Source organism: Alosa sapidissima, chromosome 16, assembly GCF_018492685.1.
Source record: "Alosa sapidissima isolate fAloSap1 chromosome 16, fAloSap1.pri, whole genome shotgun sequence".
Lineage (NCBI taxonomy): Eukaryota > Metazoa > Chordata > Actinopteri > Clupeiformes > Clupeidae > Alosa > Alosa sapidissima.
In genome coordinates this window covers 25,891,432-25,909,186 of record NC_055972.1, presented here as the reverse complement: position 1 = coordinate 25,909,186, position 17,755 = coordinate 25,891,432, and positions in this window count along the sequence as shown.

Sequence of the window (17,755 nt, the reverse complement as noted above, 5' to 3'; positions counted from 1 at the left end):
CACACTCAGACACACCTCTGCTCCTTGGCACTGCTAGCAGCCCAGCTCACCCAGTCGGCGGGCCTCTCATCTCACCACAGCTGGCTCGGTACCTCTCCGCTCCTCTTCGGCCTGATCCGAGCCGGTACCGGCTGTGTTTGTGGTGGCACCGCGCTCCAGGCTGCCGTCACGCTGCTGTCATGGCTCCCTTGATGCTCAGCGGCCTGCCCAACGGGCTCCAGGGCCGGCATGGTAACTGTGTGGTGAGGCACGGCGCAGATCAGGGCTCTGAGTTCACACACACACACACACACACACACACACACACACACACACACACACACACACACACACACACACACACACACACAGACACAGTCTAGGATTTCATGGTAATGGTTTGGTGAGGTGCAGAGCAAAGATGTGAGTTCTGAGTTCATACACACACATATGCACACACACTGGGGTTTTATGGTAATGGTTTGGTGAGACACTGAGTGAGGCTGCTCCACATACACACACACACACACACACACACACACACACACACACACACACACACACACACACACACACACACACACACACACACTCCTTGGCAACATGGTAACGGTGTGGTGTGACGCTGAGCACACTAGGCTGTGAGTTCACAGCTCAGATATGGTGCTAGCATCACACACACACACACACACACCCTGTCTAAAGAGAGAGCTGATCTCTGAAAAGCCCTCTCACACTCACTGCCTGTTGCTGCTAAGCTGCCCCAGATGGTTGTTTCCGGGCCTCCTTGGTCGAGGAACACACACGTTACTCGGCACGTTTAGCACCCGTTGACGCTTGCTCAGTGAGACGAGACAAACTTACACTCACACACACATGGCCTTCAAAAACGGACACGCATTCTGAAGGCATGAAGTTTTCCTTATTGAACGTTTCCATTAACTGTAAATCATCCCTTGTTCAGCGTGATTCTCAGAGCACAAATCTACTACCAGTACTACTAGCAGGTAACACAGAATATAGCACTGGCTGTAGTGTCTTTCAAATGCACTCATATATTTTCAAAATGTACCGGTACATACTCTTCAAAAGGTGAACACTTCAGACTGATTGATACAAAATTATTTTTGGTTGACGTCCATAATAGTGAATGGAAAATCACGAGATCCCATCCAAACCACATGTGTAGTATTGTTTAGTCTGGGTCAACAGTGGCCGAGATTTATAGGTACCTGGCAAGGCTCCATCACATATGCAGACCTCCGGCCTCACCTGAAAGCCTGGTCCAAGAGACCATTAGCCAGGGGGGCCTGGACAGCCAGAAAACCATTTCCATTCGGCTGGCCATGACCGCAGCCAGGGTCTGCTCTTCGCATCTCTGCTATGTGTTTCATAAACACCTACAAAGCAGCCTAATGCCATTAACAGCGGAACGCCTAAATGTCTCCATTAATGGCCATTCCAGTCTCACCACATGCAGACTCTTAAAAACTCTTTAAATACCCTCTCTCTCCAAGTGACAAAAGGAACAAAAATAACTCCCTCCGGTTTTATTTGTTTGCACCCAATTTGTTTTCCTTTCTTAAAAAAAGTTCTTCTTTCGTTTTTTCCATATTAGACAGTGAGCCTGCTGTGGGGCGACTCAAATGTCATTTGCATTGACTGGCAACTGCCACTTTAAAAGCATTAGCTGACAAATTAGTCCCCCACTCTCTCTATCCCTCTCTCTCTCTCCCTCTCTCTTTCTCTCTCTCTCTCTCAGCGTTATCATGTGGCCCCTGCCAATGAGCTGGTAATGAGAGACCTTTTGAAGGAGTGCATCACCAGTGACGGGGAGCCCGCAGGGCCCATAGACTTAAAAGGCGGAGGTGACCTTTGACCCCCCATTTGATCCACTCTCGCTCTCCCCAGACCCGTTTCCCCTCCACGCCCCTCCGCTGCTACCGCCACTCTCAGGCACGTATACGGGCAATTAGGATTCTTTAGAATGCGATATTTAATTAGCGTCATCTGATATCGCCCGTGGGACGACGGAGGCCCATTGATCCATGTGGCAGACATTAAGATGGGCGGCTTTAGTATTGGAAATCTTTTTCTCTAAACTCAATTTGTTTTCCTCGAAAAGTGCCTACTTTTCGAGTCAGCCGATTAAAAAAACTGAATTCTAGAAAAAGGTTGTCGATTTAAGGCCTTAAGCCAATCAGATTAAAACCCCTCACATGCATGGCCGCAATGCGGCACGTTGATTGACTGGTTTAGTACGATCCACCACGTTAGCCACACATGAAACGGACAGTTAGAAGACTGTGGGGAGAAATGTGCTGAATTTAGTCAAAAATATACTGGATTAGAATTGCTGGCAGCACCTTCAAGCAGTCAGTAACACACACAAAAACATGGTTCGCAATGCATTTCTCATTTGAGCTGGGCTGGGCTGCCTTGCCTTGCCTGACAGTGTACACGCACAGACGAGGGTGTCTCTGGAAATCCTGTTGTGTTCTGGCCCGCACTCTGGCATTCTGTCATCAGTCTTAAACTCACCACCCTAAAATAAGTGCTGTATACCATACAGGAGGAATTTCTAATAGTTCAAAACCCCGCCACCCACCCATCGCTCCACGCCATGCGCCCCGGCACCCCCACCCGCTCCGCTCTCGAAAGGAAACCAGCATGCTTTGCGGAATTCAGTCGCCCACGCACTTTTTCAGGACACTTGATTCCAATTAGATATTTTCTTTTCTTTCTTGTTCTGGCCTGTCTGCGTCTCTTTGCTTTTCTTCTCCCTCCCTCCCTCCCTCTAACTTCCTCCTCCCCAAATCTCTCACTCTCTCTGCCCCCCCCCCCCCCCTGTCTCCTTCTCTTACATTCTATTGATGGCATTCTTATACAGTACTTATATGACAGTATGGCTTACGAGTCGACATACCTTTTTTCTAACTTGCAATTTCTTACTAACATGCACATGTTTATACACACACACACACACACACACACACACACACACACACACACGCGCACACACACACACACACACACACACGCATACACACACACACACACACACACACACACACACACACACATACTGTACACACACACACACACACACACACACACACACACATACACACACACACACACATGCACATACAAACACAAACACAAATCATAATACACACATTCATCCACTTACCAACAATGCCAGGCAGACAAACCTCCAGTAAAAAACATAGACAAGTTTATAAAATACCATTAACTATTGTCAAAACAAAAAAAACCTCTCATACAGTACATGACCACCCCAGTGGCTCCATGAAATCAAACAGACAAAAACACTTTCACATGGGTAACCCAAGCATGTACAAAGACCAAGCAACAAAATGACAACACCGAAACCAGGACTGTCATCTCTTTAGGAAAACAATTATCTCCTTGATAATAGCGGTTCTCCTTGGTTCCACAAACATTATTTATTAGCTCTAGGATAAAGTAAATCGGTTTCTGAGGTTGCATCTTTGAGGAGACTGCTTCCCACACATACTAATGACAGCCTTGCCTTTATGAAAAAAACATAGCTAGCTTATAATTACACATGCAAAGTCTAATTATTGTAATTAAAGCATTCCATGTCTATTTTGTATTATATGTCTTTGTATTTTATTCACACAATGAATGGTGGGTTTTGTGTACATATAGTATTGAGGACTGGAATGAAATCTATCTACTGTATCCATCTATCCATCTATCCATCTGTCTGTCTGTCTGTCTGTCTGTTCGGTCGTTCGTTCATTCTGCCACTCTGCCCCTGATCTGCTGTGAGACATGGTTCTGTCTGCTCCTGGATGTGAACGATTGGAAAAAAGTCTCTTGATTTACTTCCCAAACAGCATGGCCTGGGTGGTTTGGGAGGCAAATGGGAAAAGCAGGGATGGAGAAGCACAACTGCCAGTAATGCAGACAGACAGACAGACAGACAGACAGACAGACAGACAGGTCTTCTCCGCAGCCACACTGGGATGATAAGTCTCTCCCCTGGCTTTTCGCTCGTCTCTTTGCTTGGCCTATCCATCTACCCACCCAACCCTAATCGTCCTCTCTGTATTGCTACCGCCATTTCACCCTCAGGCTTTCCACTAACATAGAACAGATATGGAGGATGCTGTATGGGCCCGCCGGTGCAATGCGGCTCTAAGTGAAGCTTTTTATTTTTCCTTTCCCCCCATTTCCGTGCCGACCGGAGAAGGGCAGAACGGCTTCAGGATCTTTGGGATGTCCTCAGTCTGTAATCATGATTATAGTATTACTAGAGAATTACTCCCATGATCATAATTATTAGTCTATTGTCAGCCATGCGTGGAGAGAGTATATTTAGGCATAATGGAAAGCGTGCGTCTCACTACATATTTTGATTCAATTTAATGGCACTGAGCTTTAACGATATTTGGCGGCTACTTTGGTTGATCAAATCCCCTTCCCCACACTGCCCAAGTCTGGAGTTTAGTGCCTATAAGTTTTAAAGTTTGGTTTTTACTGCTGTGCTATTGAACATCCAGTGAAACCACTGTCATTTGGGAAAACTTACAGTGATGATGGCAACAGCCACAATGTTTTTAGAGAATAAAACAAGGTAAGTAATTGTCAGATTGTTTGTGACCAATTTTTGATTTTCTTGAATCCTTTTAATGTAAGAAACACGTTGCATGCTTGCCACATCCTTTTCCAAACCCTACTGCATGAACATAGGGCTTGAAATGTAGTGACTTCTCAAATGTTGTTTTATTCCACTTGACAACAGACAGCTCTCTGGTTGATTGCAGCAAAGGTTAAAGCATATTTGCATTGATGAGATAGAGATCTTCACATTTCTTGTGTAGATTATATGAGATTAAGTGACTGGAGCAGCTGGAGAGATATTGACCTCTAGCATCAGTAACATCTCTGGGGGATCAGTTAGTGTCAGTGCGAAACAGTTGGGACTGAGCACACACACACACACACACACACACACACACACACACACACACACACACACACACACACACACACACACACACACACACACACACAATGTAGTAATTGACTCACATTTCTTCTATCCAACTTGGCAAATTGCAGGTGTTTGTCAGAGCTGGCCAGCCTGGATAGACACATCAACACTAAGCACCGCACTAAACTCAGATTTACTGCTCGCGGCGCAACCCCCCCCAACCCCCCCCCAGAGATGTTCCGAGGCTGATCTGGCTCCAACCAGCCGCGGGGCCCCCTGCCGTTATCATCTCCTTCCAGAAAGCTTCTCGCTTGCACACTCCTGGAAAACTTATGTGTGTGTGTGTGTGTGTGTGTGTGTGTGTGTGTGTGTGTGTGTGTGTGTGTAATTGTGTGTGCCATGTGCCGCAGCATCCTCATCCAGAAAAATAACGATCATAAGTCCAGTCCTCTCAGCTACCATCACCACCTCCTCCCCACCATCCACTTCTAACCACCTCACACTCCACCCAAAACCCCCCACTCCCCACCCGGCCTCCAGCCATGCCGAGAAGTTACTGCTCACCTGAGACTGAGGCATCCATCACACATGAAGCGTGGAGCAGGCGTGTGTGGACAAACAGGACCCTCAGCCACAGGGAGAGAGAGAGAGAAAGAGAGAGAGAGAGAGAGAGAGAGAGAGAGAGAGAGAGAGAGAGAGCGATGGGGCCTCCCATAAGTCAGGAGACTCGTCATATATATCCAGCACGCCGCTCGGCAGCCCTGCTCCACACACACACACACACACACACACACACACACGCACACATACACACACACACACACAGACACACACACACACACACACACACACACACACACCTATCCAGCAGGCACTGAGGCACAGCCATAATGATAGGAGCAGATGGGCTGAGCTCCTCCAGTTACACGCACTCCTGCAGCAGAACATGGATCAGTGCTGGGACAGGTCAGCGAAGCTGGGACTATTTTTAGAAACGTTTCTGATGTTCCTGATTCAGGAGGTAGGAGGAGAAAAAGTGCTGGAAGTTCAGCGTTGTGTTTACCTTGTTCTGATAGGAATCTTTTTAGAAAATGTTCCGAACATAGGCAGCCAGAGAGGGAAAGAAACTGTGTGTCTACGATAAGGTCTAAGGAGTTTACATGGGCGTGAATATGCCTTTAAGACAAGCCACTCCTCCACACAATCCCCCTCTGTGACTCTGGCAATGAGATTTGTTCATGAAATGCTCAGCAAACATGTCTTGCATTCAGGACACTCTAGGAATGATAACTGATACAGCAATCTTTCATGTTATCATCTCATGGCAGACAGTGCTTGCTCTCCACTCTCCCTTCCCCATCGTCTGGCTGAACCTCACCCAGGACGATGTGTAAAAATCAGCTCAATGTCTTCACCTTCAGAGCCTACCATCGGTGGGCCATCCTGGAGACCTCCGATACTAATCATCGTTGGTCAAGGGAAGAGGCAGGGCCGCTTAGTGGGGAGGCCTGACCTTCCCCAGAGCATCAATCATTGAAGATGAGACCAAGTGACACAAACACATCTATCCTCTGCCCCACCCCCACGCAAAAGGGCCATAGGGGAGGCCGTAATTGATGGGCCCTTGAGAAGGGCCGAGGCAAGGCCGGCTGCCACTATGGAGAGAGGCCTCCCAGAGCACACTTTAACGAGATTAGAGCGTTTAGAGCTCTGGCGTTGAAATTGGTCAGTACTCTGTGTTTGTCTCTTTCTCACTTTTCATTCCTTTCTCATACATGCATATCATCTCTCTCTCTCTCTCTCTCTCTCTCTCTCTCTCTCTCTTTCTCTCTCTCTCTCTACTCAAGTGTTTCTCTCTCTTTCTAACTTTTCATTCCACTCTGACACATACTCTCTCTCTCTTTATCTCTCCATCTCTATCTCTCTGACACATTTCCTTTCTTCCTCCTCTTCCTCTATCCATTCACATTGTTTAACTGTGAAGTCTGTGTTCACAATGTCCACATTATTCTGCCCTGGTCCACTCTCTTGGCTCTAAGGCACTCAAAGGCCTCAATATTCAGCGCCGTTTTTGTCAGCATGTTACAGCCTCGCTAAAACGACTGTATAAATTCATATTACGAAAGAATTATTCTGGTCTGTCTGGCAATTAAAGACACTCATGTGTGGCTTTCCAGGGCATCCGGCCAAGCTCTCGTCGGCACCAGGCCCAGCTCTGCTTCATTTCTGCGTACGCCTCCCTTTTGTCTCTCCAATAATACATTTTTATCAGAAGGGAATGTGCTACAAAGTCTCCAAAACTCCTCTCTTTCCACTGGAGTTTCCTGAAGCCCTCAGCATGACAGAGAGAGAAAGAGAGAGAGAGAGAGAGAGAGTGAGAGGGAGCAAAGGCTGCGAGCCCCTTTGTCTTTCGACGTTTGCCACACGGGCAAATCCAGTCAAGATGCTGCTGTCGTTGGTGCTTTTATTAGCCCATTAATCACAGCCCACGCAGACAACACAAACCCCCAGCGTGTCACTCCGAGACAATCCGCTCATTTAACTCATACCACACACCAGCCCTTTGGTGTGAGAGAGTGTGTAAGTGAACGCTTTTTATTTCGTTGTCTTTTTTTTTCTTTTTTGAAAGGGATGTCGCCTGAGAGACTAATTCTCGATCCCGTCTGATCTTTTCGCACTGCTCATCCAGCTTGTCTCCTTTCTCATTCTTTAGTAATGTGTCACAGCTTTTTGCTTTTGCATCGTACACTTTTAACAACAAGCCATCCTCTGCCTTCTAATTAACCCTATTTCTCATATGAGCCCCAAAAGACCCGAAGCGTAAAAAAAACAAAACAGAGGGGATCGTGGAGAGAAAACCTTAGGCTGACGGACATCCAGTCAGACTTCTCTACACCTCGCTGGGACTCTGCCCCATTAGCGTTTAATTCCAGCGTTACTCTTTTTTCTCTCTGTTCTATTGCTCGGTCAGGGTCTTACCTCCCTGTAGGCTCTGGCAGCTGGACTTGGCGGGAGGCCAGCCAGAGAAGAGGGCTTCGCCACGGAGCCTTGTCCGCCGGGCCGAGCCGCAGACCACTTCAATCGCATTCCAGCGACCGTTTAACGCAGCCCGACAACTCACATTTACCCAGCTAGGTGCTGGATGTGGCGAGCCTGCGGCTCAAATGCTACACCGTGTGTGTGTGACTGAATAAGTGAGTGTATGTGTGTGTATGTGTGTTTGTATCTCTAAGTGTATGTGTGTGTGTGTGTGTGTGTGTGTGTGTGTGTGTGTGTGTATGTATCTCTGATTGTATGTGTGTGTGAGTGAGTGTGTGTGTGTGTGTGTGTGTGTGTGTGTGTTTGTGTTTGTGTTTGTGTGTGTGTGTGTGTATGTGTAAGTGTAAGTGTGTTTGTGTGTGTGAAAGTGAGAAACTGTGCAGATGGAGACAACTGCTCTCTTATCCATCCTCACAGGGGGGCGTGTCTGTGAGGACACCCCCCTATCTCTCGCTCAACACACAGGGAAGTCTCTGGTCCTGCAGAGAGCTGCCAAGCGCAATAAAGTTCCACATTCAACAGACAGAGCCCATTTCTCTTAAAGAATACTTCAGCTTCACAAGCCCCCGTGGGAGCAGAGCCATGATATCAGACAGGGGCCTTTCCTCTTGTATGCGCTCTCATAAGTACTCTACGCATAAGACATTAACAATTTTATGTTTATGTGAAGTCAAATCTTCTGTATTAGCCAGACTGTCCAGATCCTGTCATGCAGATCCCCATAGAGACAGACCCAAGCTCTGAAGATAAGCGGGGGCCTGCTTTTGTGTTGCTGCAGAACTTGAAGTGAAGTGAGTTTCTCTCCCTGCGCTTCGGACCCATAATATGCAGTGACAGAGCAAATCCTGCCGAGGATGGGAACTGCACTCCGTTCGACTCCACGCTGCGCAGAAACCTCTGAGTTTAATCTGCAGATAATGCGCGTGTACAGTTCTTGAGACCGAGGCTCGTAGCCATTCTGTGCCAGCCTGTTGTTTTTTTTTCTCTTTATTATTATTGTTCTTTGCTTTGCCAATGCAAATCTCTGTGGAATCTTCGTGGCTACGAACCCTCAGCCGCACCACCACCATTGTGCTCCCGGATAAACTTTGAAAAACAAAATAAGAAAGAAAAAAGAATCACTGTCTATTTCAGATCCAGCGCAACCTCTTATTTCCCCTTCACTGACTGGCCGCCATCTCTTACCATTGAAGACAAAAACGCCAAACACATGCTGATCTATGGCCACACTATCTCCCTGCTCTCCTCAGTACATAATCATGAAGAGGAGTAGAGAGGGGGGGAAGCATCCCAAACTCACCAAGAGATTTATATGCATGACTTGGCTACTCTCTCAAGTTTTCTGAGAGCTTTCGATGAGGCTGACTTTTGGAATTATGGGATTGGAATTCAAGTTTGAAGAGATGAATATCATAAATGATGAGCAACGTGGGGAGCTCTCTGTCTGGTTCCATAGTGAACTCTCTGTAGACTGGTAGTGCTTAACCACTGTTTCAGTGCAGTACCACAAAATTGTGCCATATTTTACAAGTCAAACTGTTATAGTGCAATAGTCTCATGATACAAGCAAACATGTTATCTGCTAGATCTTTCAGCCTTACCCATGATTTACAAGGCAGACAATAATTGACAAAATCCGTCATGAGTTTCTCTGTGTCGGAAACTGAGTTCAGATAATTCTGAGTTTTCAAAGAATTCCTCATAGCGGTGTTTCTATAAATGGCTATAAAGATAGTGTCCGTAAAGTGTCCGTTTTGTTAAATCGGTCTCTGATCTCTGCTTCCTCTTTCCCAGTAATCGATTCTAGATGAGTCAATGTTCCTCTGCAGCCTGTTTCCACCTGTTCACGCCGCATGCAACTTCTCAGAGGTCACTAGTGGAACGGATCTTAAAAATGTTTTCATCTTGGAGAGCCAAAATCCTGAAACTGCACAAGACCCATCTGCACTTTAATTATTAGAAACAGGTACACAAGCACACATTTTTCATTTTCATGAGAGGAGTATTCTGGGTTGGTTACAAATATGTCATGTTTTTGACGGGTTTGTGTGCGTTGGCTGAGGTCATGTTTTCATGAGAAGGGCACAAACCAATGGAAATATTTGATTAAGCCCACAGTCCCCTTTCAGTTGGACTTGAAGCACCACTGAAAAGTATCCACCGCAAGTTAAGAGGCTTTGGTCAGTCTTAGGTCATCAACATTTTTTGCTCACACAGATTCAGATTCTCTTACTGAGAGACATGCACTGAGAGATTAACCTTACTGAATTCTCAGGCCAAGGGTGTCCTGCTCTGAACAAAATAATAAATGAACCCGACCCGAGGCTCCACTTGACTTCAGACGCAGGAGGTTCGTGTACAGCTCAGGGGAGTCATGCCGCTCGAGGAACACCTCCTTTCCTGTTTCTCCTCTTCGTTTTTTTTATTTTTTTTATGGCCACAATAAACATCTGCTCCCGCTTTGCAGTTGATAATCAAAGAGAGCTCTTGTTAGATCATGTCAGAGGGCTGAGTCACGCACACCGCAGAGAGAGGAAGAGCATGTTCTGCTGATCCTAATCAGATTAAAATGGCCGCCCCAGCGACTGACCGGCCGTCCGCTCACTCGCTCGCTCGCCCGCTCGCCCACCCCCGCCACTGCCACAACAGGACAGGACGGGACAGGCACAGCCAGGAGTGCCACACAGCGGTAGTCCTGGTCACCTGACCTGGACCAGGTGCCCTGGCTTAGCGCGCCGCCATTAGCACAAGAAAGAGGGGTCCCGTGGCGAGAGGGGGAGCTCGGACAGAGCACGGGGAGAGGGAGAGAGTGCAGCTGTGGCCCTCTCCAAACGGACACTACGGCTGCCACTTGTAATTTAGGGTAGAAAAAAAGAAAGGGGTGGGGTGGGGGTGGTGGCATGGGGCAGGAGGTGGGGTAAGAGAATGAAAGAAAGTCTATAAAATTCTTGGGTTAATCCCGCAGAGGTGGAAGTTATTATGTGAAGCACACAGATAACATATGGCAGCATATGGAAGGAATCAAGGGCAGCAAAGTCTCTCTCTCTCTCTCTCTCTCTCTTACTCTGTCTCTCTCTAACTCTCTCACACACACACACATACACACACCCTTCTTATACAAACATAAACATATAAAGATATGAAGGTGAATATATATCCCTTCTGCATTACCAATTTAAATACAGTACCGAAACAGACAGAGGAAGAACTCAGCCAAGAGTGCAAAGCCACCCAAACACATGACACAAGACACCTAACACACACACACACACACACACACACACACACACACACACACACACACACACACACACACACACACACACACACACACACACACACACACACACACTCCTCTACACTGTACACAGTCCTTTAGAACAATCAAACACCAACACAAAAAGTTCTTTCCACACCCCCCTCTGTCTTTTTTCTTCCATTCTCTTTCTCTCCCACCCTCCCTTGCTCCTTCTCTCTCTCTCTCTCTCTCTCTCTCTCTCTCTTTCTCTTTCTCTTCCCTGGGCTGGAACCTGGCCGGAGAAAAGCTCAGTTTTCAGGCAGGGATGCCTTGAGTTCCAGAGGGGTGTACATGAAAGGCAGCCTGTGCACAGAGAGTGCCCAAGGATACAGAGCAGCGCTCAATGTGAGGACAATTTGGGCCTGATGGAAAAACCTGGATCAAAGGCCTGGGCTCTGTAATTGCACATTCCCCATCTAACACTGTGTTATTTGAAGAGCGAGCCAGACCTCCAGACTCCGGAGAGTGGAGAGAGGAGAGGAGAGCAGAGTGGATTCTTTCCCCTCTCTCTTTCTACCTACAACCCCCCCCCCCCCACCACCACCACCACCACCACATACACACACACCCCAGGTCCCTTATCGGACAGGAGGGGAGGTGAAGGAGAGCCCACCCTGATCATCACACACTCTCTCTGTCTCTCACTCTGGCCCTTGTTGTCTCCCCCCTGAGCTCTGGAGAAGCAAGGAGTGGCCGAGGCGAGGAGGGGAAGCCTCCGGCAGGATACGCGCCCCAGAATATAAATTAAATGACGAGGATGAACCGGGGAGGGATATTGCCTTGTGCCTCTGTGTCTTGGGCTGGCTGAGGGAAATGAGAAAGTGTGGGAAAAGATATTGAGTGCTATACTGGCTCTTCAGAAGCCATTAGTGGGGTTTGAGCTAATAAATAAAAAAGTGAAGTGATTTTGTGAAAGATAAAGCGGCGGGGCCCGTCTGCAGAGTTTTTGTTAGAGCGTTGAAGAAGCATGATGAGGTATAATTTAATGTCATTTGAAAAGAAAATATATATCTTGTAAAATAGCATGGAGGAAATTGCATGAAATGGTAAGAAGTATGCTGAAACAGACCCAGGAAAAAAAATAGTCTTCCGTTTTTGTACTTTTCCTCTAAAAGCAGTCAGATGGAGCAAACTCTGGCAAAACAAACTTCTCTGCAAGTCTTTCCAGTGACGGTCAATGATAATGACAGTTGAAGTGACCTGGAGAAGAGCATGTTTTGGTTTGTGTTTATTGTACTAGAGCACTGGTGGCCTTGATGCAGTCCTAATGTATTATAGAAGAGGTTTCGAGCAGGCACATCCCGCAGCATTGCATTACACTGCGCAGGCACCAACGGCGCTTTCCACAAGTGTCTGCGAGTGCTTACTGCTACAATTTGCATGGTTTTATGTTGCGTCTAGACTGTAATGAGTGGTTGTGTTTTTCCCGGACTCGCACCCCTCACTAGCCACCCTGCCATCCCAAAAGTGACGGTTCACTAATAAAATAAATACATGTTGGTGAGGTCGTCTCCATGAAATACACATGCTCTTAATAGACCACAGTATAGCCAACCTCCAGTGAATTCATACTGCATGTATACATATACATGTGGATTTATTTTTTCCCCCAATCGGTTTCAAATGCCCTATTCTCATGGCAAGCCAAAGAGGCATGTAAAGACCCAAGGATGTCTTGGCTCAGCACAAAACATGTGATAGATTTTTACTGCAAACATCTCTTGTGTCAACCACTTGTTTACGCACCTCAAACCACACCAATACAGAGTCGTACTCGGAGGGGTTGCGGTCAAAGCTTGTTGATTATACCGGATCTCTCTTTCACTCACTCTCTTCCTGTTTGATCTCCTTGTTTTAGCATCTCCGTTTTGTGGGAGCGAGAGTGACAAAACAAGAGCCTTTATATTTTTTTATGGGGGGGGGTCTGCCGGTGGACCCAGGCCTTTATTCTTTATTGATGACTTTGAAATGCTTTCCAAAGACTCGTCAGTGAGACTGACAGGAACATTTGCATAGATTTTCTTTTTGTCTCCTTCTCTTTTTGATGTGTGATGGTCCCCTTGCTCTCACAGGCAGCGATGAACTGAACTGACAGGGGCAGAAAAACCCATCAGGCCCTGGGAAAGGCGGCTGTTGGGGTCTGACTCTCTGACCCCAGGCTGCCCCTGGAGGTTGTTACACACCTCAATGGGGCAATTGTTCAGCTGCCAACATTTTTTGCTACAACGGAAGTGCACACAAATCATTGGTTTGAGACAACTCGGATTTCTCCCTGATATTGACATTGGTAACAATGTGTTTCATTATAATGTCGGACAAAAGCATGGGAGAAGATACAATCTACAGGAATTCTTTCTTTAGGTTAAATGTGATATCTGAATCAAGTTTAAATAATTACCATAAAGAGCATATGGAGTAAATTAATGCAAAGCTATTGCACTGTGACCAACTAAGCACATTCTTCATTATTTGGGCTTACTCGGAAATCAACAGAGTAGAAGTATTTATCAGTATTTACCCCTCTGAGATATTTTTTCCTAGATTCTTAGTTTTCTCAGCTTCTCGATTTCGTTTTGATGATAGAACCATGTGAAGGAGAGGCAAACACACCTGTAATTTCCCCAAACCTTCTAAGTAACGCACACACACACACACACTACAACAATGTGAGAGTCAGTTTCAAGTCAAAGTCAGTTTATGAACATTTAGTTGGTCAGCTTGCTAGTTTTAAACTTCATCTCATCAATGCTGTTTCAAATACTGAGCTCAAAGGAGAGTGTGGTCACTAGGCAGGTGAAAGATTCACACTACCTGAGGTGATTGCAGGTGGTGCAACAGAATCTTGGTTTGGTGTGAGAATCCTCCCTCACACAGCCTCATCTCCAGGACATTCTGCCCAGTACCAAAACTTGTGTGTGTGTGTGTGTATGTCTGTGTGTGTGTGTGTGTGTGTGTGTGTGTGTGTGTGTGTGTGTCTGTGTGTGTGTGTGTGTGTGTGTGTGTGTGTGTGTGTGGTGGGGCAAAGACCTCAGGTCAAAGTACACTCAAGTTTCCTGTTTACCCTCCAAAGGATCAGACAGAGAGAGAGAGAGAGAGAGAGAGGAGAGGGGGAGAGGTAGGGAGGGTGGGAGAGGGAGAGAGAGAGGTAGGGAGAGTGGGAGAGGGAAAGAGAGAGAGGGAGGGAGAGTGGGAGAGGGAGAGAGAGAGAGATCTGTATTGATATGTTAGCAGAAATCCCCTCTTCAGGCTGTTTGTAAACAGATTAGCATCCATTTCAAACAGGCTGCCGGTTGGCTGCATGAGAAAAACCCAAGCTGAGGGCTCAAACACAACTGTGACCGATGGACACCAGCACTTCCCACCGCTGCCGGATATAATAGTGTCCTTCATCGGACCTCCTCAGTGACAGCAACAACCCTTGCGTCCGTCACAAAAGCCACGATTCACCCGCTCACGGGGTAACACGAAAAACATTTTATGAGACACTGTCGGCTCTGTGATGATTTGTGACATAAGGAAAACCGCTGGACGCAAAAGAATCAGCCTGAGCCAAAGGACGGATGGTGGGCTATTTTAGGGCCGTGCTTCATGTCACAAAACTGTGAGACCAGCTGTTTGTGTGTTGCTAGTGTTCCAGTGTTTGCAAGTGTAAAAACAACAAAATGTCAGCACTGGTATACCATGTGATCCCTGTGTGTATTTTGCATGTATACATTCCGGTGTTTTGCAGCAGTGAGTTGCAGGAGTGTGTGTGTGTGTGTGTGTGAGTGTTTGAGTGTGTGTGTATGTTTGTGTGTTCACTCACAGGTGGGTGAAATGCAAAGGAGAAATTCCTGCATGTCTGTCACATGAGCCACTTAAAATTGCTTCTAATTCTATAAAAGTAATATACTGAGAGAGAAGTTAAGGGGGAAAACTCAGGAGAACTCAGGAGAAGTTCGCTGCAGGAGAACCAGCTGAAATGCGAGGAGCGTGCAACCGTGAGGTGCATTTCTGCTGCTCATGACTCTGCCCCCCTGCACCCCTCAGCTGGGTGAACCCGACACGGTGGGCCTAACAGGGGAGGCGCTCAGGGGTCAACCCTCTTCTAACAGTTATGATTTGTCACTCTGCACCAGGGGAGCTGTGCCGGACGTGAATGCCCCCCCCCCCCCCCAATCCACTCGACCCCGCCACAACTTTGGTGCAGTGTGGGGCGGTCTGATTACGTTACGCCGGGAGCCAATCCTCACATGCCTGATTGGGGTCAGGCGTTAGAGAGAGAGAGGGGGGGAGAGAGAGAGAGAGGGAGAAAGAGAGAGAGAGAGTTAAGGGCCCCCATAGTACTGAGCTAAGCGTATACACCAACTGTAGATCAGTTCTACCCTCAGGACAACGATGTTCTGTCTGCAAATCCTTAGTCATGCAAATTTTTGTCTACTCACACCTATTTGCCTGTGAGGAGAATACATTCCTTCTCTCCATGGGATTAGAGAATAGAAGTGGAGTCACTTGGACTAAAATGGCAGGCTAAATCAATGATCACAAGGCTGGAAAAAAAAGAGAATTGTACACTGTGAGGCGAGGGATTTGAATGCCTACAAAAATAATTGTGCCCTTGGGAAGGCATCGGATGTGGTCGGATGCATTTATGGATGATAAATCAAAAAGTCAAACATTCAGAGCCTCCCGTTGTGACAAATGACTTCGGAACACAGCATGAATGCTTCCATTTTGTGCACTCTGTGGGAAAAGGGGGACTCTAGAGAACGAAGCCAAACCAAACGACTCATTCGATCAGTAGGGATCCTCGGATGCCAGTCGCAGTCGCCAACATCCAAAGCTTAGATCATTCAGCAAATCACACACACAGAAGCAGCGTGCCGATGACAAAAAAGTTTCACTCATCGCACGCGCTCCCTCCACTCCTCTCTACAGGCATTTCGTCTGATTCGAGGATCTACATCCTGTGTAGATTAGGCTACTTTGCTATGTTTGCAGGACCTCGTTGAAAACTTAAGCCCATATTCTACAGCACTCCCGATTCAAATCTTTCGTAAATATACACTCAACATCCAGCCCTGCTAAATTCTTCTGATTAGCTGATCGTGAGATAGAGAAGGACAACATTCACTAAGCCTCTGTTCCTGGATTGGGGGTGTTGGGGGCACATAATCCTGAGCGTATGCCTGCGTTCACATGCTATTTATTTACACAGAGCCTGAGCTTCGAGCCATGTTATCATAGTGTGATAAAACCACCTCAGCCTGTCTGCCATTTTACCCATGTAAGGAGGAATGAGGGCTGTGCTGGCTTTGTATGGAGCGTTGAGTAGCAGGTTGTCTTTAGCCACAGTGTCAGTATGAAAAATAAGCTTAGCGATGTTAGCATACCACATGTACCAATTACCAGCCTAATTCTTTGGTATGAATCTGTCGAGCTCTGATTGTGTTTTTTCCCACATACTGAACTGGTCCGTTCAGTTGAGTGGATTGAGGGAGGAAGGGGGGCGGTGTAGCGCATCGCGGCGACTGTCTCCCCGCACTGTCTTTAACTGCGTCCCGGCCCGGTGATTGGCACTGGATTAGGTCAGTCAGCCGGCCACAGATATGAGTGGATTCTGCCCGTTAGCCTAACTCCCACTGACCACATCCTCTTTTGTTTCCCCAGCACACCATAATTCCTGCCTTACAACCTCCCTTTGTCTTCATTACTGAGTGTAATTAATGATTTACTACTAGTCCAAGCGTAGCCCCTCTATTAATTCAGATGGGATTGCATTGCCCTTAGCCTCTACTCCCAGGAGAATCTGGCGAGAGGGATTCATAATTCATGACCATCAATTGTCTGAAGTGGTTGTCTGTATTCATTAATGCAGCATTTATAAAGACTGTATAATGTGTAATAACACAGGGGCTGGAATGAGCGCATCAGATGATTGATAAAGATTGAAATATTCGCATGTCTCCAAACAATTTTGCTCATCTGCTTCATAAACATCCTATTGTGATTGATATGCATTTTTGTGGTGACAGTTAAAGATACATTATGTAGAAATGTTTCTTTTCTGCCTGGGTTTTAAAGACTTTGAAAAGCCACAAGCAGTCTTACCACCAAAAGCTTTGTTTTTTCGAGAACCATGTTGGCTGTTGACATAACAAAAGCAGACCTTCTTAACTTGAGCATTTGGCGTTAAGATTTTAATTAACCCAAATTTAATTGGCTGTTTGTTTTTCTTTTTTTCCCATTTGTGCTGTGCGTTATGTTCCGGCCCAGTGACTATATGGCTTTCCCTCTTTACTCCCCCTTTACCCTTCACCCAACGACTGGTTGGAGGAGACTCCAGTGAGAAGGGGAGAATTCCAAACGTCGCCTGTGTTCCAGAACACCGCTCTGCGTCTCTGCAAGGCCCTGCCCAAGTCTTCGTGGTAGCCGTCCAGTGGTGCAGTAAGCTCCCTGGAAGAGAGGGGAGC